Raw genomic sequence first — 24402 nt, 5'->3', positions numbered from 1 at the left:
CCCCACAGAGACTCTGCTGAGTGGGTTCTCTCTTTGGGGTTTTCTCCTAGCATTTACTGCAGTTCTCTCCCTTCATCCTTTTTTCACTGTAAATAGTGTAGTTCACGAGTTCTGGAACAGATGGAGAGCTGGGCATAGGCCTGGGCCGATTCCTGGTTCCAAGTGGCTGAAACAATCCACCTTGGGGACAACACAGATGCTAAACACTAACAGTGGCTCTGCCAATGCAGGGGGCTGGTCATGTTGCTTCCTTGCTAACAGGAGGAAAAGAAGTGGCACCAAAACCACCTACAGAACACTAAAGCCCTGTCGCAGAGCAGTGATCTGGAGGGCAGTAACTAGTAGTAAACTAAATTCTTCCTACCACATAGCAAAATGAATAGAATTTTAAAGACTGGGACTCCCCCCTAGTATACCTGGGCTGCCATTAGACCCAACCAAAGCCATTGGTAATTATTTCAAGGATGAAGGGTAGAAGAAGAAATACTTAAATGCCTAATCCAGTCCTGCTAGAACAGCAAGGAAGTGAGGGCTTCTTTGCATTTTAAAAGATACTTATTGAAAATACTAGTATATACAAATGGAAAGAAAATGCTACAACAGAGATACCATCCTTCAACCCAAACCCTACCACACATCCTAACTTTGAAGGTCTGGATGATGCAGCCATCCTTTACATTTGTTCCCAGGCACACCCAAATGTCCTTTCAGTCTCTAAAGATTAAGGAATTGGCCATGATACGGCTGGAAAGCCCTGGACCATATCCTGTTTGAACTCGTTCACCGTGGCATTCAGGCAGGTTGTTTGGCCAACCACTCTGTGAGGTTGGGGTTAAATGCCCATGTATAAAACAGACATGAGAACATTTATCTCCCAGGACTGTGGTGGGTATTAAAGAGGGTATTTTATTATGTGAAAGTGTGGTCCAGATGTGAATACTGTAACTTCGGAAAGAATTCTTACCCCCGACTCTTGTGAATTATCAAACTTTCTCATCATTCTCTATCTGTTGCTCAAAATGCAGGTAAAGAATAGCAGAAAAAGAGAGAGGAACTCTCGCAAACCCATCCTGCTCCTGCTCACTGGGTCATTAGAAACAAAACAGATCTGGTGAAGGGTCTGCTCTAAAGCAGCTTGGTGAGTCATGGTCTGAGATCCCTGGGATACGCCAGAAATAGAACGAGCCAAAAAAAAAAAAAGGAATAAAGTTGAGACTCAAAACACTGAAAGTAATAGAACTGGAAATGCCTTTGAAAACTCTCATGGTCGCACTGAATGGCTACAGTCTGGGCTTTATGTTTCCCAGACCGTTACACTATTTGGAAGTGGTTTGTTTTTAAAAACATAGGTGCGCTGCCTCTTTTCATTCAGGTAATCTGTGCTTTGTTCAAACCAATTATACTGAGCTTCTGCTCTGTTTGCCCAAATATTGCAAAATCACTCCAGGCCTAAATGGCAGGAAAATACAGAGTATTAGCCATGACTTACGAAATGATCTCCCTTCCACAACCACACCCTCCCCCTCATCTACCCATTTGTTATCTCTAGACACTAGACCTAACGGCCCCCTTCCATTCCAGAACCTTTCCTTGCAATGGGTATATGAATGTCTCAAGTACAACAGTCCAGTTCATACAAATATTTTCATGGCTAAAATTCTACTCATTCTGCTCCATGGCTTAGCCCCTGAGGGTAGAGGTTTTTTTGCTGCAACCTCAGTACAGCCCAACAACTGAGGTCACAAGCTCCACACCAGCAGCGCTGTGCAGCCTCCTCAGCAACGGATGCAGGGGTCCAGCTGGCCCATAGTAAATTCATAGCCACTCCCCTCCCACCCTCCAGTCCCATGCAATGAATTCAGCCTCCTGGATACTGAGACTGAAGTACACTTATGCCATAGCTACAAGCTACTGAGATAGCCTTGTTTAGATAATTACCACTGGTAAACAGCCCTTTGCAAGCACAGCCCACATTAATTTTCCTTTTTGTTTGGTTAAAGATAGAAAAATACTACAGTGGTGAGAAAACATTGGCCAAGCAGAAACACCCTTCTATTTTTTTGCTTTTCAGTTACAGCTACTTAAGAATGTTCCTCTCTCACTCCATCCCCCCACCATGACCAAAGCACCCACAGAGCAGCCTCCAGAACGGGTCCCTCACACAGGACTTGGGATACTCTCCCTACCAGAGTCATACAGAAAACTGCCTGCAAGATCAGGAACAGAACCCCAGCTTTCCAATTCCTAGTCTGTTGCCAACACCATCCCTATGTGCTTGGACATCTCAAGCTCATTTTCAATTTAAGCCCAATTTAAATTTTCAATTTAATCGCATCCTTACTAGGATCTCCAGCCTTCACCTGCAGGTGCATTTACACACAGTTTGTGGGTGGGAAGGTTATCAAATGAGGGTCTTCTTTCCTGCTTCCTTTCAGCTTCTTCCTGCACCTTCAGCCTTGGGTATGGGTGCAGGCCCAGCAGAGATACCAGGTGCAGGCCAAGCAGAGACACCACCTCTCTCCCTCCCTCATGGTCACTCTTCCTAAATCCCAAATCCTTACCTCCCATCTAGAACAATGATTCCCATCCCTTAGAGTGAGAAGACACTCTGCTTCTTCTCATCTGATGCCCTGACCTGACAAATTGGACCAACAGAGATGTGTGTGTTACAGGGGTGGGGGGCAGTTTAAGAAGGGATGGGAGGCAGCTTAAGAAGGGATGGGGGAACCCCTGACAGTAAATTGGGAGGGGAAGGGAATAGAGGGGTGAAACCAGTCTGGAATCAAAGAGTTAAACTTCAATGCCAACCTGTTGGCTACCTCGGCTGTAGCAGTTCACCCCCTCCTTATATCTGAGCCTCCTCTTCCAAGTAGATCAGCTATCATTCAAGATACTTCCCACTGCTGGCAGTGAGAAATGTATTCTGCCCCAAGCCTATCAATTACATCCCTTTTTGTCACAATGCTCATTTTTCACAGCATTCTGGGGGAAAACCTTAAACACAAACATGCTGCTCATTCTTTAAGCAAAAAGGAAATAAATACATGAGCATAAGTATGCAATGCACATTCTGAATCTAGGTAGGGATTTAGCTTGCTAAGATTTCCCTTCGTCCTCCCAGCCCACTGCCCCATTTTTGTTGCTCTGTAATTTGCTAATTCTTTTGTCTCTCATCACAAATACCAGAGGGTCACACAGCTGCTTGTCTGTGATGCAATCAGTTTTCTTTTTACAGAAAAAGGTCTATAAGGTTTGTTTTTGCTGTTTTCTTGGGGCTTTACAACAAATTCTCCTATACTTTGGAGAATTTGCCAATATCCTAAAGCCACTACGTTCTGTCTCCCGACAAGCAAAATATTCCAGAAGAGACCTGCAAATAAAAGTCCCGGCCAGGCATTATGTACAACCCACCCAGAGATGGCCCACAGGCACCCAGGAACCGGTGGCTATGGAGCGCCATCAATAAACTAGCTTTGCTCCTACTGCTCCAAACCTTGTGTTGAAGAGATGGTACTCACATCCGAGGGGCTGTCCTCTCTGTTCTACATCGTGTTCAGTTTCTGGATAACTGTGGTCAATTCTTTCTTGGAGAGATCATTAGCTTCCTAGGGCTGTCACTCCCAGCAAATCTGCAGTGATTTACGTTACAATGCTTGCTGCCTTTTCCCTTTAGCCTCCTCTGACGCTGGCCAAACCACATCTAAAAGCTTATTAAGACATCCATTCAGCTTGCAATGTTTTGTGGCTTGCTAGTCTGCTCGTCACAGCTTCTGAAAGTCTTGTGTCTGCAGATTTTCACAGACTGCTCCCTCCTGCCAGCAGAGGACCTGTAACACTGCCCGGATTGAAGTCAGGGAACAATTCACAGATCGGAGGAACATTTCTGAATGACGCTCAGATGACAGAGAAACGAAGTTTGCATAATTTCAGCAGTAATGCAAGAAAAGATGAGTGTGCATGTTGTAAGGGAGGGAGGGATGCAGAAAGGGTTGAAATCTGTAACAAACTGCCTCCAAGAAAACAGTAAAATGCTTGCTTTGTGGGAGCAGCGGAGCCCAGACACTCCACCCTCCTCAGCAGAGAGTTCCAGCACAGTGACTGCGGCAGCACAGGAGACAAGGGTCTGGCTGAGCAGCTGTTCCTGACGTTTGTCTCACAAATGCTCCTCTGAACAGTCTCTGCAGGGGAGGGGGAAGGGAGTAAACAGGGAGCAGAGCCCCTTCAGAAGCTGTTCCGAGTGCTGTCGACTGCCCTAAACTTGCAAGCGTGTGCTCCAGCCCACTTGTTGAAGCAACAGAAATCTAATTCCCACCTAGAGAGATCATAGAAAGGAGAGGGCTTTCATTTTGACTTGAGCCAATATCCCCACATTTTCCTCTCTGTCTCTAAAGACAGAATTTTTGGTCCCAGAGATGGGGAAATTACTCTACTCTGTAAGCACAAACCCTCTTACCACCGGCCATCCTAAAGCCTTGCCCTATTTCCCCAAGGGTAATGGGGCAATGGAATGGACTGCAATCCTGCTTTGGTCATCATTTGGCTTACACCAAGGGCAGAAGAATAGCTGGAGACTCTGGCGGGTACATTGCAAAGAGGCTGAATCCCACTGGGGAAACCAATTGCCAGCAGAATAACACAAGCTTAAAAAAAAATACACAACCATCATACTAGTTTATCCAAAAGCAATCTCTACTGGGTTACTGTGATCACCACTGGGGGACAAGTAAGGCTACAGCAGAGAGGAATGTGACTCAATCCCTATTTTAAAGAAACTCATCATCTGGCCATTGAAAAGCCATGATCAAGGCCCAAAAGTCCAGTTGCCAGAAGATAAGTGTAAACTGAGTGGGAGGAAGAATAAAGCAAGGAGTGGTTCATTTTCTTATAGCTTCCAGGACACTTCCTCCTTCTGAGAAGATCTACTCCCACAGGTAGGGCCCTTAACACAGTACTACCCATGAGGACACTCAGCACTGACTGCTCACGGAACCTGGTGCCCACCAGGACTATTTGCGAAAGAAGGGAAATGACAGGGTGGACATGCTCTGCTTTAGCAAGCCCATGACTCATTATAGATACACCCCACTGTCACACAGAAACAAGTATGTTTATTTCTTGAGCCATTTAAAGCACAATAACTCTCTTCTTCTAACTCTGTCACTGAATCTTTTGAAATAACCACCCCTGCAGAATGCATAGAGGCTGTTACAGTGAAAGCTGAGTGACATCTGAATATTATTCAGGAAACCTGTGACATACCCTTCCAAGAAAAGCTGCTTACAGATGTAAAAATCACATAGGAGGAATAAGCACATATCACCAAATAAAGACGTGACTGACAGAAGGCTTGGGAGGTAGAGACCTCCCCTTTTTATGTAGGACAATAACTTATTGCCTGACCAGCACTGCTAGACCACCAGAGCCTCCAAGTCAGGGCTGGGCACTCCCATCACTTGGCAAATGACCATGTACATGCTCAAAGTTCAGACCAAGTGTTATCTCTGCTAAGCCTTCTGCTGTCCCTGCCTTGCCCTAGACAAGATGACCATTCCCTCATCTGTGCACCTACAGTTTTCTTTTCTTTTCTTTTCTATTTTTTGGAGACAAAGTCTCGCTCTTGTCCCCCAGGCTGGAGTACAATAGCGCAATCTCGGCTCACTGCAACCTCTGCCTCCCAGGTTCAAGTGATTCTCCTGCCTCAGCTTCCTGAGTAGCTGGGATTACAGGCGACTACCATGATGCCCGGCTAATTTTTGTATTTTAGTAGAGACGGGGTTTCACCATGTTGGCCAGGCTGGTCTTGAACTCCTGGCCTCAGGTGATCCAAACGCCTCAGCCTCCCAAAGTGCTGGGATTATAGGCATGAGCCACCGCGCCCAGCCAGCACCTACAGTTTTCTATAAGCTTCTGCTATGAACTGGATTGCGTCCCCCAATTCATATGGTGAAGCCCAAACCCCCAGTGTGGCTGTATTTGGAAATAGGAGATAATTAAGGTGAATTTGGTCATAAAGGTGGGGCCCTGATCTGATAGAATTAGTGCACTCATGCTTGCACACGTACTCTGAGTGTGCACACACAGAAGAACAGCCATGTGAGGACAAAACAGCCCATCTGCAAGCCAAGAAGACAGCCATCACCCGAAACTGAACCCTGCTGGACTTTGATCTGGGACTTCAAGCCAGTAGAACTGGAAGAAAACAAATTTCTGTTGTTTAAGCCACCCAGTGTGCGGTATTTTGTTATGGTAGCTCAAGCAGACTAAGACACAGAGTAATTGCTGTTATAGGCTCAAGGTTGGTCTCCCTGGTTATATGAACTCCTTGTGGCAGAAACCCCGTTTTGGTCATCTTGTATCCCCAGAGCCTATCATGGTGCTGGGAACACAGTTGGCCTTTAATGTCTATTTAATGAATGACATAAAAACCAATAATCAATTTATTTTTAGTCATCAATTGGTCTTCAGGAGCCTGTGATCCCATAAGAAATATATGAGGTACTCACCTAGTCAACTAATCTTTTTCCTTTCCAAACAGATGAGACAGGCTCTGGCTCCAGACCCTCCAAAAGATAACAGAGAAGGGACGTGGTGATTCTTCTCTCTCCCTTCCCCCCTCAAAATAGAGGACTACAGTTTCTGGGGCCAAAAAAATTATCACTCTAGAGGCATCCCTTATTCAGTGAGACAGGTCTGTCAGCACCAAAGCACTGGATAGCACCACAGCCACTATGGGAATTTCTTCTCACCGCCCTCAACCCATTAGGTAAAGACCCAAATGCTAAAGACAAATCAAAATAATTAACACAGCATCACAATAAAACCAATTCTATGTACTCAAATCTCAACTTCTACCCATTCCTTAAATCTGTTCTGATCTGGCTTTTCTGTCCCCAGTTTTTCCACTGAAACCATTTTTGTTATTTATTGTGTGGTGTACCAAGCATATATTGAAGAGATGGGCATAAGGAACTGCGGAAACTGGGAGAGGGATCATTCTTGCTTGCTGTGCTGGGGTGAAAGGAGGTCAGGAAAGTTTTCACAGAGAAGGTAGTGTGTTAGAGGAGGTAGGATCTGGTTAGATTAGAAGGGGAGAAGACACAGGCAGAGGAAACAGCAAGAGCAAAAAGGCAGTGGTCTGAAAGTATGTGTCATGAGTAGCAAAGAAAGGCAAAGAGACAACTGCAGCTGGAGCTTGTAACACAGCAAAGACCAGTGATGCTGTTGGAAAATGAGGTGGCAGTCAGGCAGTGAAAAATTTTCACATCATGCCAAATTACTTGAACTGTATCTTGCACTTGTGATGGAGAGCCCTAGGAGTTGGTAAGAAGAGTGGCTAGTCATATTTTTGTTCTACTTGTAACACAAGCATACAGAATTATAATTATGGTTTTATGCTACACTCTCAAAATGGTATATGCATGGCTTTCTCTTTCTTCCTGCCCTGTTTCCTCCTTCATTTATTTCTTCTATTCCATCCTTTCCTCTCCTTTTTATCTTCATTGATAGACTTTTAGAGCGATTTTAAGTTTACAGAAAAATTGGGCAGAAAGTTCAGAGTTCTCATATAGCCCTTTGCCCACCCCTACCCCTACAGCTTTCCCTTTTAATAACATCTTGTATTAGTGTGATGCATTTGTTACAACTGATGAGTCCATACTGATACAGTATTATTAACTAGAGTCTGTGGTTTGCATTAGGGCTCACTCTGTGTTGTACAGTTCCATGGGTTTTGACAAATGCATAATACCATGCATCTGCCATTAAAGTGCCACAAAGAGTAGTTTCACTGCCCTAAAACTCCCCTGTGCTCTGCCTATTCATCCCTCTCTTGCCCCAAAGCTCCCGGCAACCACTGATCTTTTTACTCTCTCCAGAGTTTTGCTTTTTCTGTAATTCTGTGTGGCTGGAATCATACAGTGTGTAGCCTTTTCAGACCGGCTTATTTCCCCTAGTAATATGCATTTAAGGTTCCTCCTTGCATTTTCATGGCTCATTTCTTTCTGGTGCTGAATAATATTCCATTGTATACCATAATATTCCATTGTACCACAATTTGCTTTTCCATTCATCTACTGAAGGACATTTTGGTTGCTTCCAAGTTTCAGCAATTACAAATAAAAATGCTATAAACATTCATGTGCAGGTTTGTGTGGACATAAGTTCCATCTCATTTGCATAAATACCAAGGAGTACAATTGCTGGGTAATATGGCAGCACAGCATTTAGCTTTGTAAGAAATGTCTATACTTTGTAGAATGTCTATACTTTGTAGAAATGTCTTCTAACACAGCAGTCCTCAACCTTTTTGGCACCAAAGACCGGTTTCATGGAAGACAGTTTTTCCACAAACCCAGCAGTGGGGAACGATGGTTTCAGGATGATCCAAGCACATTACATTTATGGTACACTTTATTTCTATTATTGCATTGTAATATATGATGAAATAATTATATAACTCACCATAATGTAGAATTGGTGGGAACCCTGAGCTTGTTTTCCTGCAACTAGATAGTTCCATTTGGGGGTGACAGGAGACAGTGACAGATCATCAGGCATTAGACTTTCATAAGGAGAGCGTGACCTAGATCTCTTACATGTGCAGTTCACTGTAGGGTTCACACTCCCACAAGAATCTAACGCTGCCGCTGATCTGACAGGAGGTGGAGCTCAGGCAGTAATGCAAGTGATGGAAGCAGCTGTAAATACAGATGAAGCTTCACCTGCTTGCCTGCTGCTCACCTCCTGCTGTGTGGCAGGGTTCCTAACAGGCCACAGACAAGTACTGGTCCATGGTCTGGGGGTTAGGGACCCCTGTTCTAACATGACTGTACCATGTTGCACTCCCACCGGCTGGTTTTACATTGACGTAATTGCCAAATGCAATAGTAACTTTTTGACTCTTGCTTTACATGATTTCTCTGTTGCATTGGGCCCTGCTACCATCCCTCCCTCAAAATTCCTCCTCCTTGGTTCCTGTGAGCCATTCTCTCCTCATTCTCCTAACCATCCCTTGGACGATTCCTTTCTTCCACTGAATGCTTTTTTCACTGATACCTTAAATGTTGCAGGTCCTTGAGGTTTTTGGGCATCTTCTCTGCTCATTTTCTTCTCTAGATCTCAGTGCTCCCCCTCCCTGCTGCTCACATGCTCCTCTGCTGCCTAGATACAGATTCCTCTGAGTCTACTTCTTTACCCTCAATCACGTTCTCTGAAGCTCTATATTTAAACACCCAACCACCTACCAGACATCTTCCTTGGATGTCCCCTATCAATGTATTCACAACCAAATCACCATCCTTCCTCCCAAACCTGTTCCTTTTTCTGTGTCCTCACCTTGATGAGGGGCTCCATCTTTCATCTAGCTATCTATTTCCCTAATCTGGAACATTCCTCCCATTTCTCTTCTTCCCCTTCCCCCTATCTCACATTCACTAAACCACCAAATCATCCTGATTTGAGACAGTAAGGCCTAGAGACTAAAAATACAAGCTTTGAAGTCAGACTGCCTGGGCTCAAATCCCAGCTCTGCCACTTACTTTGGGCAAATTTCTTAATGACTCTGAGTCTGTTTCTGCATGTGTAAAATAGAAAGGATAACAGTTCCTACCTCATTAGGTTGTTGCAAAGACTGAATGAGATAATGCACATTTTATTCAATGCCCGGCACGTAGAAAGTGCTCAGTTAACATAAGCATGGTTATATGGTTACTGTTTAGATGTTCCTTGATCGGTTCCATCTTCTTTAGCTGTACTGCCGCTGCCTTAAGTTGTCATCATTTCTTACCTGGGTTATTGCAACGGTCTCTAACTGAATGTTGGAAATGTTTCTTGAAATTCTGTGATTATCTAAACTTAGAAATTGGGACAAGAGGTAAAGCAGGTTTCAGCTTATATATGGAAATCTGCTTCTGCAGATGGGTTTTCACTTAGGGAAAAACTGAAGCCAAAGCCAGACTAATATTCAGGATTCAGATGGTGAGTGTGCTTTGTCTCAAAATAGGTCCTCAATAAAAGATGACTTTATACAAGTCAGCACAACCTGGCCAGCTAGTTCTTGGGATTTCTTAAACTTGACTCCCAGGAAAGACAGAACCATTGAGCCCATGGTGGTTAAATTCTCTGTGCTCTGTCTGGATCTTAGAGGGCAATGAGCCAATGAGAGGCAAGTTCCTGCTTTATGATGTGTCAGTGTTAAAAGAAAGGGATAATGAGAACCTAGCCCTTCCCCTTCAGTTTGTTTCAAGATGGCAAAGGTTGAGGACAGACAGCTAAGCTGCAATGCAGTAGGAGGCACTGCCACCGTGCCCACTTGCCGGGGGCAGACTGCTGGCAGTGTTTGCTAGGTCTATGGTGCCTTTATCTATGGACTGCTCTTCCTCTGTGCCTTTTGTCAGAGGGTTTTATGCAAACAGACCATACAGGGGGCTAGTGGGACTGCTAATTATGGGCTGAATTTGCATGTAAAAGCCATTCTGCCACGTTACTCTCCCTGCCTCAAGTCCTGCCCTCTCCCTCCCCCGCCTTGATTTATGTGATCCCTGATGTTACAGTGCTCTTTTCACAACACAAATGTGATTGTGTTTCTCCTCTCCTTGGAACCCTCAGTAACAAACATTCCCCCAGAACAAAGTCCAGCGATATACAAATCCATGCATAGTCTTGTCCCAGTCTGTTTCCAACCACCTTTTCTTCTGATACCTCTCCCCCGCTGCATCCTGCACCTTAGCTTGGCCAAAAGGTACTTAGAGCACCTTGAAAGCCCCACCATGTCATTTTTGCTTAGAATTCTCTTTAGATCTTGTCCAAACTCCTTCTTAGCCTTCAAAGATACCTGATTCAAAGGCATCCTCCTCTTAAAGATTCTCCTGATACTCTTCCAACCTCCAGGGTCCCAAGGGTGAAATCACCCTGCCCTGAGCTCAAATCCCAGGTCTGCTACTGATTTTGAGCAAGTTTCTTAATGACTATAAACCCACTCCCTTATGTATAAAATAGGAATAACTACAGTTTTTACCCACTGGGTTGTTGCAAAAATTGAATGAAGCCAGCACAAAATAATGTATTTTTAAAATCTCGCTGTAATACTTATCAAACTGGACTGCAATTGTGTGATGTCAGTACTGTTGGCCTCTCTTCTTATATTCTGAGTAAAAAGGCTTCTCCATGTGCCTCTCCTTCTAAGGAGACTGTCCTAACCAGAGAAGTTCCTGGGCTTTAGGATGTAGACTTAGAGGACAAGCGGGAGAGATGAGAGAGAAGAAGCCTGACTTGTCAAGGGAGGCTAAGCCCATCTATATAACAAAGCGCTGAGGCGGGGGAGGGGGGAGGGGGGAGGGAGGAGAGGATGAGGAGAGAAGGGGGAGGGAGGAGAGGATGAGGAGAGAAGAGGGAGGGAGGAGAGGATGAGGAGAGAAGAGGGGGAGGAGAGGATGGAGAGAAAGGGGGGAGGGAGGAGAGGATAGAGAGAGGGGGAGAGGGAGAAATGAATGTACCATGCAGAATGGGGGAATGTGAGAGAATTAGGAGAGAAAACCAGGATATGAACATTGTACTATGGGGTTATATACTGGATTTCCTTTAACTTTGAGAACAAGAAATGATTAAAATGCTTTTACAAGTTAATTTTGGTCTTTGGATTGTGCTTCTTTGAATATCTTCTTACAAACACTGGGCCATGAGAGACTGAAAGTCTCTCAGGTTAGTCTTGTGTACAATGTCTTTCCTCTCAGACTCTGAGCTTCTCCGCACAGGGGCTGTGTCTCATTCCACTATGTAAGTTCAATGCAACCACACAGGCTGTCACACGAACAATATGTGGCATGGAAACAATATATGCTTGTTGCATAAATAAACACATCTATATTAACCTAACTGCATTACAGACTCTTAGAGAGCAGATATCGTCTCTTATTTTTCCATGTTTTCAGATAAACTAATAGAATTCTATAGTGAACTGAATGGTGGGTCCCCAAAAGATATGTCCGTGTCTTAGTCCCCAGAATCTATATTAATTTATATGACAAAAAAAAGACATGTGATTAAGTTAATCCGTTGATGTCCTGGATTATCTGGGTGGGTAGTCACATGTGTCCTTTACAAGAGAAGCAGAGTTTTGAGACAGAAGAAAAAGAGGCCATGTGACCACAGAGGCAGAGATTGGAGTGACATGGCCACAAGCCAAGGAACCCTGGAGCTACCAGAGAATGGAGGATACAAGGAAACAGTCTCCTCCAGAGGCAGTGCGACCTCACCAGTGGCTTGATTTCAGACTCTGCCCTCCAGAACTGTGACAGCATAAGTGTCTGTTGTTTCCAGCCATGTCGTTTGTAGTGGTTTGTTACAGCGGTCAAAGGAAATAGGAATGCCTTCTACATAATGGATGCTCAATAACTCTTCACCAATTACTTGTCTCAGCCAATGAAAATCACAGGCTGTGCTTCCTTTTTAAAGTCACTCACCCCACCCCCATCTTTAGGGCCAAAACCCAGAGCTCCAATATGTCACTTCAACACCTGTAAATACTTTGTAACCTAAGGGTCCCTTGCTGCTGTTTGAGGGATGGTCAGGTTCCAGGGACTAAGAGTAGTCCTACTGGCTACATATCCTTCATACAATTTCATACACTTTATATGTACTTCTACATATTAATTATCCATCATTCATTCCTTTGTGAGGGAGAAAGTAAGGTGGGGAAGCACTTGACATGGGCATGACGCCAGCAGGAGAAGTGGGTCCTGCTGGTGAGGGCGAGAGGCACCCTGGCTGGGGTCTCTCCAGCTGCCAGCTGAGTCAGACTGAGTCCTCAGCAGTCTCCCACAGGAAACACCACTGAACTGAAATGAGCGTGTCAGCCTGCCACTTTCCAATTCTGCACCATAAGCTTGAAAAAACCAGGAAGCTGCTCTGCTAGCAGGGAATTAAATGTCTGACTATAATCCTACAAACACAGTCCCGAATATGGCAAAGGGAAGCCTGGGATAAACACGAATATCTACTCAGAAGTAAACACCAACTGTGATTTGCTACTCTAATTTAGTTTCCAACAGTATTTCTTCTATGCTATCCCACAGAGGACAGAGGCCTTCTCCCAGGGCTGGAGGATGCCTGCAAGTCAGTGAGCCCGCCATCCTCAGGCACACGCTCAACCTCTCCCAGTGACACATACTTGTTTCTGCTATCAGTCGGCTGTGTGACCCTCCTCCAGAAATGGTGTTTCTAACTCTTCTGGGCCTGGTTTTCATTCCAGGAGTCCCATTTTATTCAATCATTCTGCCACTGAGGCATTTCTTTAAATGATATCCATCTGATGCTAGACTATTCCAGATACTATGACACACGCTGCTCTTCCCTCTCATCCCTCACTCTCCCTAACCCACATGACCTTCTCTTACAGCTCTCTGCAGCTATCAACACACATGTCCAGGTTAGGTGTGATTTTATGCTGATAATGCCTACCACCTGTGAGAGGTGACATCATGGTCTGGAAACACCAGTACTACATGGACTGTCCACACTACTATCCACAAAAGACTCTGCTAGGTCCCCTTCTCAATTTTCTTCCAAGGTTGGCTGAGGCAGGAGTGGGAAGAAGCAAGGGAAGGAGAGGATCTATTTAAACAGTCCACCCATAGAATGTGCTTCATGGCCCTAGGCAGGTTATATGACTAACTTCCTTGGGCCTTAATGTCCTCATCTATAAAAATGGGGATAATAATGATACTTGCTGACTTCACAGGGTAGCTAGGAGAATACGCCAGGGAGCTACTCCCAAGGGAGTAGATGATAAGCACGGCACTTGGCACAGAAAAAGCACTGACTAAATATTGGGGTGTATGCATGCCTATGTAAAGTCAACAAGAGGCTAAATTCTCCAATTAGATTTCCAAGCCCTTCCCAACATCTACTCCTTCCTCTGTCTCTTAAACCTTCACCTCTTCTTTATAGTTCCCAAGGGCTGCCCAAATCCTCATTTGGTCTCTTGGCCTTACTCAGCACGCAGCATGACACAGTATTTGGCTTCAGCACTGAGCTTTGCTGGGATCAAGTGTCCCTGCAGATAAGGAGGACTAGGAGGACTTCAGGTACAGCTGGCCATCAGGGAGGCCCTGAGGGTCCTCTCCTATACTCACGTTATCATACATGATGATTAGCCATGTGCATGCGCAGTCCACGGCAGGAAGAAGCACTCTGACCTGGGGGACTCTAACCCCTAAGGAAGGTAATGCTCCAGTTAGGTGGAGGACATGCTTCGCAAGAATACCCTGTCTGAAGTCAGCTTATCTTCAGTCAGCATCTCCCTAACCCTGCTTCTATCTGATTATTTCCTAGCTAAGGCTTTCTTCCAAATTGGATATTGTCCATATTTTAAGTTTCAGCCACAGATTAGCCATGAGCAAGTTTGGTCCACTACATTCCTTAACCAATAATTATGTCACATGACAAACATACAAAATTGTCAACAGTATCCATTATTATGAATTATTTAAAATCAAAATTCTGCCACATCTTTGTAAGAACAGGTTCCTAATGTGAAGGCCGCAGGAAGAGAAATGAAACCTACCTTGAATTGTGTTTTTAATGCCCAGAATCAGCCCCAGGGATATTTATTCCTGAGAGTTTTAAACAGTCTTAAAATAAACATCTCTCTCAGGATAGTCTCATTATTATCATAGGCAAATTATTTCTACAACAAAAATATAATTAGCTGAGATTTAGCAGTATTCAGGAGGCAGGATCCAAAATAACCTGAGAAATTACAAAGCTTAAGACCCTTCTGTGAAAAGCCCCAGGTTAACCCCGTGCCCTTTCCCTACTGATCTCATAGCAAAAGGCTTGGTCTTCTCTCCATAGAGAAAATCTGCATTTGCTGTGGTAGATGGTGGAGCTTTCTCTCTTGGGCTTGCCTCTTCCCTAATCTCAGGAGCCTGGGACCCAGTCTTTGGGGAGTCCTTTGTAGGGAAAATCCACAGACCTTCTCCTGGGTAGACATTCCAGTCCTGACAACCCTTTTCCTGGGGGATCTCCCAAAGCCCTGGGCGAGGACAGTCCTGCACATTCCCCAACCTCAGCCAGATTGCCTCTTTGATAATTTATATCTAGTCCAATGTCAAAACAAACAGCATGGTGGGAAGAGGGTGACAGAAAAAAAGGCAGGAAGAACTGGGGGTAGGACAGGAGAAGCAAAGGAGGAAGGATGACATGAAAAGACAGTGAGCATACCAGCGTGAGGAAAAGATGCAGCTACTGACGATGGGTGGGGGCTCAAGCTCAGTCCCTCCCATTTCTGAGGCATTCTCAAATCCCACCCCCTTCCTAACAAGAAGACTTCCTCCCAGCCCAGGCTCTGTTCTTCAGATATTTACTGAATTAACAAAGGGATTCTCTCCGATTCAATTTATTACATTTCCATAGTCCGTATCATGTTTAAGATTTATTTTAGAACTAGAGATAGGGAAAACATGAAACCAATTATTTATATGTATGTGTGTATACATATACTTTCATCCTTTTTATTTTTGTTGTTTTTTTTTTTTTTTTTTTGAGACGGAGTCTCGCTCTGTCGCCCAGGCTGGAGTGCAGTGGTGCAATCTCTGCTCACTACAGCCTCTGCCTCCTGAGTTCAAGTGATTCTCCTGCCTCAGCCTCCCAAGTAGCTGGGACTACAGGTGCCCACCACCATGCCCTGCTAATTTTTGAATTTTTAGTAGAGACAGGGTTTCACCATGTTGGCCGGGCTGGTCTCGAACTCCTGACTTTAAGTGATCACCCCTCCTTGGCCTCCCAAAGTGCTGGGATTACAGGTGTGAGCCACCGCACCTGGCCTACTCATTCTTTAAAAATTTCTAATATATAGAAAAGTGTACACTTACAGCATGTAGAACTTTCTAACAGAATGTACCTGTGTAACTAGCACTTCAGTCAAGAAAAGACTAACCAGTATCCAGCAGCCCCTCATACCCCTTCCAATCACTATCCCCAAGAGTAGTCACTGTCCTGGTTTTAATACTGCAGGTCAGTTTTGCCCATATTTGAACTTTATATGGATGGAACCACATAGGATATATTCTTTCCCGTCTGGCTTCTTTCACTCAAGATTTTATTTGTGAAATTTATTCAATATTGTTATGATTCTTTCATTCTCACTGCTGTATAGAGTTCTATTATGTGAATATATTACAGCTCATTTATCCATTCTTCTGTTGAAGAGATTTTGGGTAATCTTACATTCTGTGTTTTAAAAAAAAATAGTGGTGCTGCTATAAATATTCTTATATGCATGTCTCTTGGTGAATATACAGACACACATATATATACCATATGTACCTAGCAGCAGAATTACTAGGTCATAGGTATGCATACATGTTTAACTGTAGCTGGTTTCTTTCTTTTTTTTTTTTTTAAAGACTGAGTCTCATTGCTCAGGCTGGAGTGCACTGACATGATCAGAACTTATTACAGCCTCAAACTCCTGGGCCCAGGTGATCCTCCTGCCTCAGCCTCCTGAGTAGCTAGGTCTACAGGGGCCTGCCACCAAGTCTGGCTAATTTTTTTTTTTTTTTTTAAACAGACACAGGTCTATGTTGCTCAGGCTGGTCTTGAACTCCTGGCCTCAACAATCCTCCCGGCCTTGATGTAGCTGATGTTTCTATGCATATTTCTCACATTCAAATGTACCCATCAGTCTGTTTGAAGCATATAAGGCATTGGGTGTCCCAGAGGCAGGAGTGCAGAGCACTGGGCTTCTGTCTATTCCTCACCACTCTAAAAAGCAGTCTATGACTTCAAAAAGTCACATAAAAAAAAAGAAAGTCATGTAAGAATAAACTCCAAGTTGTTTTTGTTTTGATTTCTTATCAAAGCAGGCTTAAAAAATACCTGAATGCATGGGAGGTTGTCTCAGTCCATTTTGTGCTGCTATAACACAATACCTGAGACTAGGTAACTTATAATGAACAGAGATCTATTTCTGACAGTTCTGGAGGCTGGGAAATCAAAGATAGAGAAGCTATCATCTTGCAAGGGCCTTCCTGTTGTATCATCACATGGCTATGGGCAGAAGGGCAAGGGAGGGTGTGGGGTGGTGGGGGGTTGGTGGTGGGGAGGCAAACTTGCTCTTTTATAATGAACCCACTCCTGCAATAACAGCATTAATCCATTTACAAGTGCAGAGCTCTCATGGCCTAATCACCTCTTACTAGTCCCACATCTCACCTCTTAATATTATTACAATGGCAATTAAACTTTTTCCTTTTTTTGGAGACAGAGTCTCACTCTGTTATCCAGGCTGGCGTGCAGTGGCATGCTCATGGCTCACTGCAGCCTCAACCTCCCAGGCTCAAGCAATACTCCTACCTCAGCCTCCCAAATAGCTGGGACTACAGGTGTACACCACCACCATGCCCAGTTAATTTTTGTATTTTTTGTTGAGACAGGGTTTCACCATGTTGCCCAGGTTGGTCTCGAACTCCTAGGCTCAAGCAGTTCACCTGCCTCTGCCTCCTGAAGTGCTGGGATTACAGGTGTGAGCCACCGTGCCAAGCCTCAATGAAATTTCAACACGAGTTTTAGAAGGGACAAACATTCAAACCATAGCAGAGATAACAGAAATGGAAGCCTAACTATTACTATGCAAGTCATGTGTTTTCCAGCCTACACACTAAGATGTTGCATAACCCTCAGTTGCTAACACTGGTCGCCACTGTATAATTTTATCAAAATAATAACAAAGCTCCAAAGGAGAAGCCTGTTTTTTCACAGTAGTGGGAACTCTCCTCTCTATAATATGCTGGGCTTCTACAGCACTACCTTAAAAATTGCCTTATTTATTTTATTTTCATACTTTGAGAAGACTCAAGAGTTCAAGTAAAAGTCCAGTTAATTCATAAAGTTACCATATGACTCAGTAATTCCACTCCTAGCTCTGTATCTGAGTGAATAGAACACATATGACCACACAAAACTTGTATACAAATGTTCCCTTCAGCATTATTCAAACAGCCAAAAAGTAGAAACAACTCAAATGTCCATCAATGGTGAACTGATAAAATGTAGTATAGCCACACCATGAATATTAGTCAGCCATAAAAAGGAATGAACTACTGATACATGCTATAACATAGATGCATCTTGAAAAATTAAACTATGTAAAAGAAGCCAGATACAAAACACCACATATTGTATGCTTCTATTTATATGAAATGTCCAAAATAGGCAAATCCATAGAGATGGAAAGTAGATTAGTGGTTGCCAGGAGAAAGAATAGGGAATGACTATTAATGGGTATGGGATGTCTTTTTAGGGTGATGTAAATGTTCTGGATTTAGTGGCGATGACTGACATCTTTGTGAATATACACGAAAACCACTGAATTGTACACTTTTAAAAGGGTAAATTTATGGTATGTAAAATACATCTCAATTTTTAAAATTCTAGTTAGGTGTTGGGGCATTGAAATCAGACACAGATTTAATTCCAACTAACTGCATGCTGTATGCGACAGGCAAGTCATTGAAGCCCTGTAAGCCTCATTTTCCTTCTCTGTAAAATGAGGGTGATAAAAAAATATTGATATGGTTACTGTGAGAACCAAAGAAGGTAATAAAGTGTTTGCCACAGTGATGAACATAGGAAACGCCCATTAATGATTAAAGTGACAGAAATGGTAGGAGCTGGCTCTCAGCCAACTTACCTTTTGACATTCCTGGGATATACTCAATGATTTCTATCAGATCCAATAAAGGATATAATTTTCTATAAAATATTATGTAACGAGTTAAACTGGTTTGCTGTTCAGTCAAAAGAGGAAAATCCTGCCATCAAGGAATATCCACAAGCAGAGAAACAGCAACTAATACTGAGGGGATGGCAAGAGTTGTTTCCCAAGCCCTGCTGGTGCGCTGCCAAGCAGCTGCTGTCGGGGAGCCCCTACATGAGTTAGCTGAGCAGGGCAGGCTGCCCCCCAGAGGCAGGTGACACACCCGGAGGCCTGGGAACAAGACACCACACCTGATGGCTTTCCACCCCGCCCCTTTGTCCTCAGTCATGGGCAAGAGCATCAACATCAGGTCTGCAGGCCATGACAAAGGCACATTCCACACCACACCAGTGAAACCACTCAGCTGGGCTGGCTCTTATTGGAGGTAGCAGCGGAAAGGGCTGCCAAAAGTGGTTTCCCACCTCTAAGACGGACCCTTGCCAGATTAACCACTGCCCCCTACATCTGCCTCAACTTGTTGCTAGAACACATATGTAACCCCCTCAAATAACAAGTAACTAGTTACCGTTGTTAGCAATGGCCCACAACAGTGCCTCATAAAGAAGTTTCTTAAGCCCAGGCACAATGGTATGCACCTGTAATCCCAGCACTTTGGGAGGCCGAGGTGGGAGGAGCATTTGAACCCAGGAGGTGTGGCTGCAATGAGCCGTGATCACGTCACCGCATTCCAGCCTGTACAACAGAGCGAGACCTTGTCTCAAAAAAATTAAAATAAAAAATGAAGTTTCTCAAAAGTGATATTTCACGGCAGCTCAACAGGTATCCTGTAAGTGCCGAGGACTAGAGAGGGGCTGACTGCAGGCGCTCCTCAGAGTCCTTCAGCTGCTCATCTTGGAAAACGCCAATCACAGTGAGAAGGTCCTATGAAACAGGGATGTCTCCCAATTTTTTCCTTCTTTTCTTTTTTTCTTAAATGTGGTTTACTGCAGTTAAAAATATATAATAGGCAAGGCTCATACCTATAATCCCAGCACTTTGGGAGGTCAAGGTGGGCAGATCACTTGGGGTCAGGAGTTTGAGACCAGCCTGGCCGACATGATGAAACCCTGTCTCCACTAAAAATACAATATCAGCCAGGCATGATGGCGCACGGCTGAGGCCCCAGCTACTTGGGAGGCTGAGGCACGAGAATCGCTTGAACCTGGGAGGTGGAGACTGTAGTAAGCCAAGATCACGCCACTGCATTCCAGCCTGGGTAACAGAGTGAGACTCCATCTCAAAATCAATCGATCAGTAAATCAATCAATCATCACACTGCTTTCAGCTCTTCTCCTGTCCCCCGCCCACCCCGCAACTTTTGGAACATCATTAGCTTGTTACACTGTCCCTTTTTCAAAAATTATATATATATGAAAAATCCTGACTGGTATATATATTTCTTAACTTTTCATGGCTTGGCTGGAGAAGCAAAATAGCTGTTATAAACCAGATGGTTAACATTTTAGAGTCAGATAAATTTAGGTTCAAATTCAAGCCCCACTCCCCTCCTGGTAGTTTTACTGTGAAGAAGCTGCTTAACTTCTCAAACTGTCAGCTGTTTCTTTTGTAAACTGAGCATACTATCTCTTTGATAGATGGTTATAAAAATTAAAATAAGGCTGGGCGCAGTGGCTCACGCCATAATCCCAGCACTTTGGGAGGCTGAGGCGGGCAGATCATGAGGTCAGGAGATCGAGACCATCCTGGATAACATGGTGAAACCCCGTCTCTACTAAAAAAAAATACAAAAAAATTGGCCAGGCGTGGTGCTGGGCACCTGTGGTCCCAGCTGCTCGGGAGGCTGAGGCAGGAGAATGGTGTGAACCCGGGAGGAAGAGCTTGCAGTGAGCCGAGATCGTGCCACTGCACTCCAGTCTGGGCAACAGTGTGAGACTCTGTCTCAATAAATTAAAATAATATACACACAACATTTAATCCAGATGCCATCTTTTAAAATGGTCAGTAAATGGTAGCTATGATTATTATTGCTATTATCATTGTTATAATAACAACCACATTTGATTCAAGTTCAATGTTGTTTTCTTCAAGATTTAGTTCATCTTTTGGGGTTTGAAAAACTTCAGGAGCAACACTTGGCCTCCTGAGAATCCTGTGACTGTATCCGTCACACAGGAATTCTGGGTTTAAATGAAGTACTTATCTGACCTCAGAAATGACGTCTCATAGAGAAGGCTTGTACAAACACCTCCTGTGCACTACTTCATAATCCTCTCAGCTGCACTATCTTAGCTACTGCTGCTATGACCAGTAGAGCTACATAGCACCTCACCTGGGATGGAGTTTCTCTGACAACAAAGAGTGGGACCACCCCTACAGGAAACCACTGTCACAACCCAGAGGTGTGGTTCCATCCCAGATGGAACCACCCTGACACTTGTGTTAAGGACATTTGGTGGACAAGTCCCAGAATCTTGAACTCCCAAATTCCCTTGAACTTTCTGGGCCAGTAGAAACAGCCCTTTCTTTTCTTTTCTTTCTTTTTTTTTTTTTTGAGATGGAGTCTTGCTCTGTCATCCAGGCTGGAGTGCAATGGCACGATCTCGGCTCACTGCAAGCTCCGCCTCCCAGGTTCACGCCATTCTCCTGCTTCAGCCTCCCAAGTAGCTGGGACTACAGGCGCCCGCCACCACGCCTGGCTAATTTTTTACATTTTTAGTAGAGACGGGGTTTCACCGTGTTAGCCAGGATAGTCTTGATCTCCTGACCTCGTGATCTGCCCGCCTCCGCCTCCCAAAGTGCTGGGATTACAGGCATGAGCCACCGTGCCTGGCTCAAAACAGCCCTTTCTTACTAGAGGAGAGCAACCTCTTCTTGCCTAGAAATCCTGTAAAGATCTCATCTGAGGCAGCTTCTTTTTTTTTTTTTTTTTTTTTTTAATTATACTTTAGGGTTTTAGGGTACATGTGCACAATGTGCAGGTTTGTTACATATGTATCCATGTGCCATGTTGATTTCCTGCACCCATTAACTCATCATTTAGCATTAGATGTATCTCCTAATGCTGTCCCTCCCCCCTCCCCCCACCCCACAACAGTCCCCAGAGTGTTATGTTCCCCTTCCTGTGTCCATGAGTTCTCATTGTTCAATTCCCACCTATGAGTGAGAACATGCGGTGTTTGGATTTTTGTCCTTGCGATAGTTTACCGAGAATGATGTTTTCCAGTTTCATCCATGTCCCTACAAAGGACACGAACTCATCATTTTTTATGGCTGCATAGTATTCCATGGTGTATATGTGCCACATTTTCTTAATCCAGTCTATTGTTGTTGGACATTTGGGTTGGTTCCAACTCTTTGCTATTGTGAATAGTGCCGCAATAAACATACGTGTGCGTGTGTCTTTATAGCAGCATGATTTATAGTCCTTTGGGTATATACCCAGTAATGGGATGGCTGGGTCAAATGGTATTTCTAGTTCTAGATCCCTGAGGAATCGCCACACTGACTTCCACAATGGTTGAACTAGTTTACAGTCCCACCAACAGTGTAAAAGTGTTCCTATTTCTCCACATCCTCTCCAGCACCTGTTGTTTCCTGATTTTTTAATGATGGCCATTCTAACTGGTGTGAGATGGTATCTCACTGTGGTTTTGATTTGCATTTCTCTGATGGCCAGTGATGATGAGCATTTCTTCATGTGTTTTTTGGCTGCATAAATGTCTTCTTTTGAGAAGTGTCTGTTCATGTCCTTTGCCCACTTTTTGATGGGGTTGTTTGTTTTTTTCTTGTAAACTTGTTTGAGTTCATTGTAGAGTCTGGATATTAGCCCTTTGTCAGATGAGTAGGTTGCAAAAATTTTCTCCCATTCTGTAGGTTGCCTGTTCACTCTGATGGTAGTTTCTTTTGCTGTGCAGAAGCTCTTTAGTTTAATGAGATCCCATTTGTCAATTTTGCCTTTTGTTGCCATTGCTTTTGGTGTTTTAGACATGAAGTCCTTGCCCACGCCTATGTCCTGAATGGTATTGCCTAGGTTTTCTTGTAGGATTTTAATGGTTTTAGGTCTAACATATAAGTCTTTAATCCATCTTGAATTAATTTTTGTATAAGGTGTAAGGAAGGGATCCAGTTTCAGCTTTCTACATATGGCTAGCCAGTTTTCCCAGCACCATTTATTAAATAGGGAATCCTTTCCCCATTTCTTGTTTTTGTCAGGTTTGTCAAAGATCAGAGAGTTGTAGATATGCGGCATCATTTCTGAGGGCTCTGTTCTGTTCCATTGATCGATGTCTCTGTTGTGGTACCAGTACCATGCTGTTTTGGTTACTGTAGCCTTGTAGTATAGTTTAAAGTCAGGTAGCGTGATGCCTCCAGCTTGTTCTTTTGGCTTAGGATTGACTTGGTGATGCGGGCTCTTTTTTGGTTCCATATGAACTTTAAAGTAGTTTTTTCCAATTCTGTGAAGAAAGTCATTGGTAGCTTGATGGGGATGGCATTGAATCTATAAATTACCTTGGGCAGTATGGCCATTTTCATGATATTGATTCTTCCAACCCATGAGCATGGAATGTTCTTCCATTTGTTTGTATCCTCTTTTATTTCATTGAGCAGTGGTTTGTAGTTCTCCTTGAAGAGGTCCTTCACATCCCTTGTAAGTTGGATTCCTAGGTATTTTATTCTCTTTGAAGCAATTGTGAATGGGAGTTCACTCATGATTTGGCTCTCTGTTTGTCTGTTATTGGTGTACAAGAATGCTTGTGATTTTTGTACATTAATTTTGTATCCTGAGACTTTGCTGAAGTTGCTAATCAGCTTAAGGAGGTTTTGGGCTGAGACAATGGGGTTTTCTAGATATACAATCATGTCATCTGCAAACAGGGACAATTTGACTTCCTCGTTTCCTAATTGAATACCCTTTATTTCCTTCTCCTGCCTGATTGCTCTGGCCAGAACTTCCAGCACTATGTTGAATAGGAGCGGTGAGAGAGGGCATCCCTGTCTTGTGCCAGTTTTCAGAGGGAATGCTTCCAGTTTTTGCCCATTCAGTATGATATTGGCTGTGGGTTTGTCGTAGATAGCTCTTATTATTTTGAGATACGTCCCATCAATACCTAATTTATTGAGAGTTTTTAGCATGAAGGGTTGTTGAATTTTGTCAAAGGCCTTTTCTGCATCTATTGAGATAATCATGTGGTTTTTGTCTTTGGTTCTGTTTATATGCTGGATTACATTTATTGATTTGCGTACGTTGAACCAGCCTTGCATCCCAGGGATGAAGCCCACTTGATTATGGTGGATAAGCTTTTTGATGTGCTGCTGGATTCGGTTTGCCAGTATTTTATTGAGGATTTTTGCATCAATGTTCATCAAGGATATTGGTCTGAAATTCTCTTTTTTGGTTATGTCTCTGCCAGGCTTTGGTATCAGGACGATGCTGGCTTCGTAAAATGTGTTAGGGAGGATTCCCTCTTTTTCTATCGATTGGAATAGTTTCAGAAGGAATGGTACCAGTTCCTCCTTGTACCTCTGGTAGAATTCAGCTGTGAATCCATCAGGTCCTGGACTCTTTTTGGTTGGTAAGCTATTGATTGTTGCCACAATTTCAGAACCTGTTATTGGTCTATTCAGAGATTCAACTTCTTCCTGGTTTAGTCTTGGGAGGGTGTATTTGTCGAGGAATTTATCCATTT

At 43.8% G+C, this 24402-nt stretch overlaps 1 protein-coding gene across 3 annotated transcripts in view; it reads right to left on the bottom strand.

The window, feature by feature from the left end:
• ANKRD6 (ankyrin repeat domain 6) overlaps positions 1-24402 on the bottom strand; it is a 207202-nt gene that overhangs the window by 68053 nt on the left and 114747 nt on the right. The gene's annotated exons all lie outside the window — the stretch shown is intronic.

The sequence above is a fragment of the Nomascus leucogenys genome, chromosome 3 (assembly GCF_006542625.1).
Source record: "Nomascus leucogenys isolate Asia chromosome 3, Asia_NLE_v1, whole genome shotgun sequence".
NCBI classification, from domain to species: Eukaryota; Metazoa; Chordata; class Mammalia; order Primates; family Hylobatidae; genus Nomascus; species Nomascus leucogenys.
This window is presented reverse-complemented; position numbering and strand designations above follow the sequence as displayed.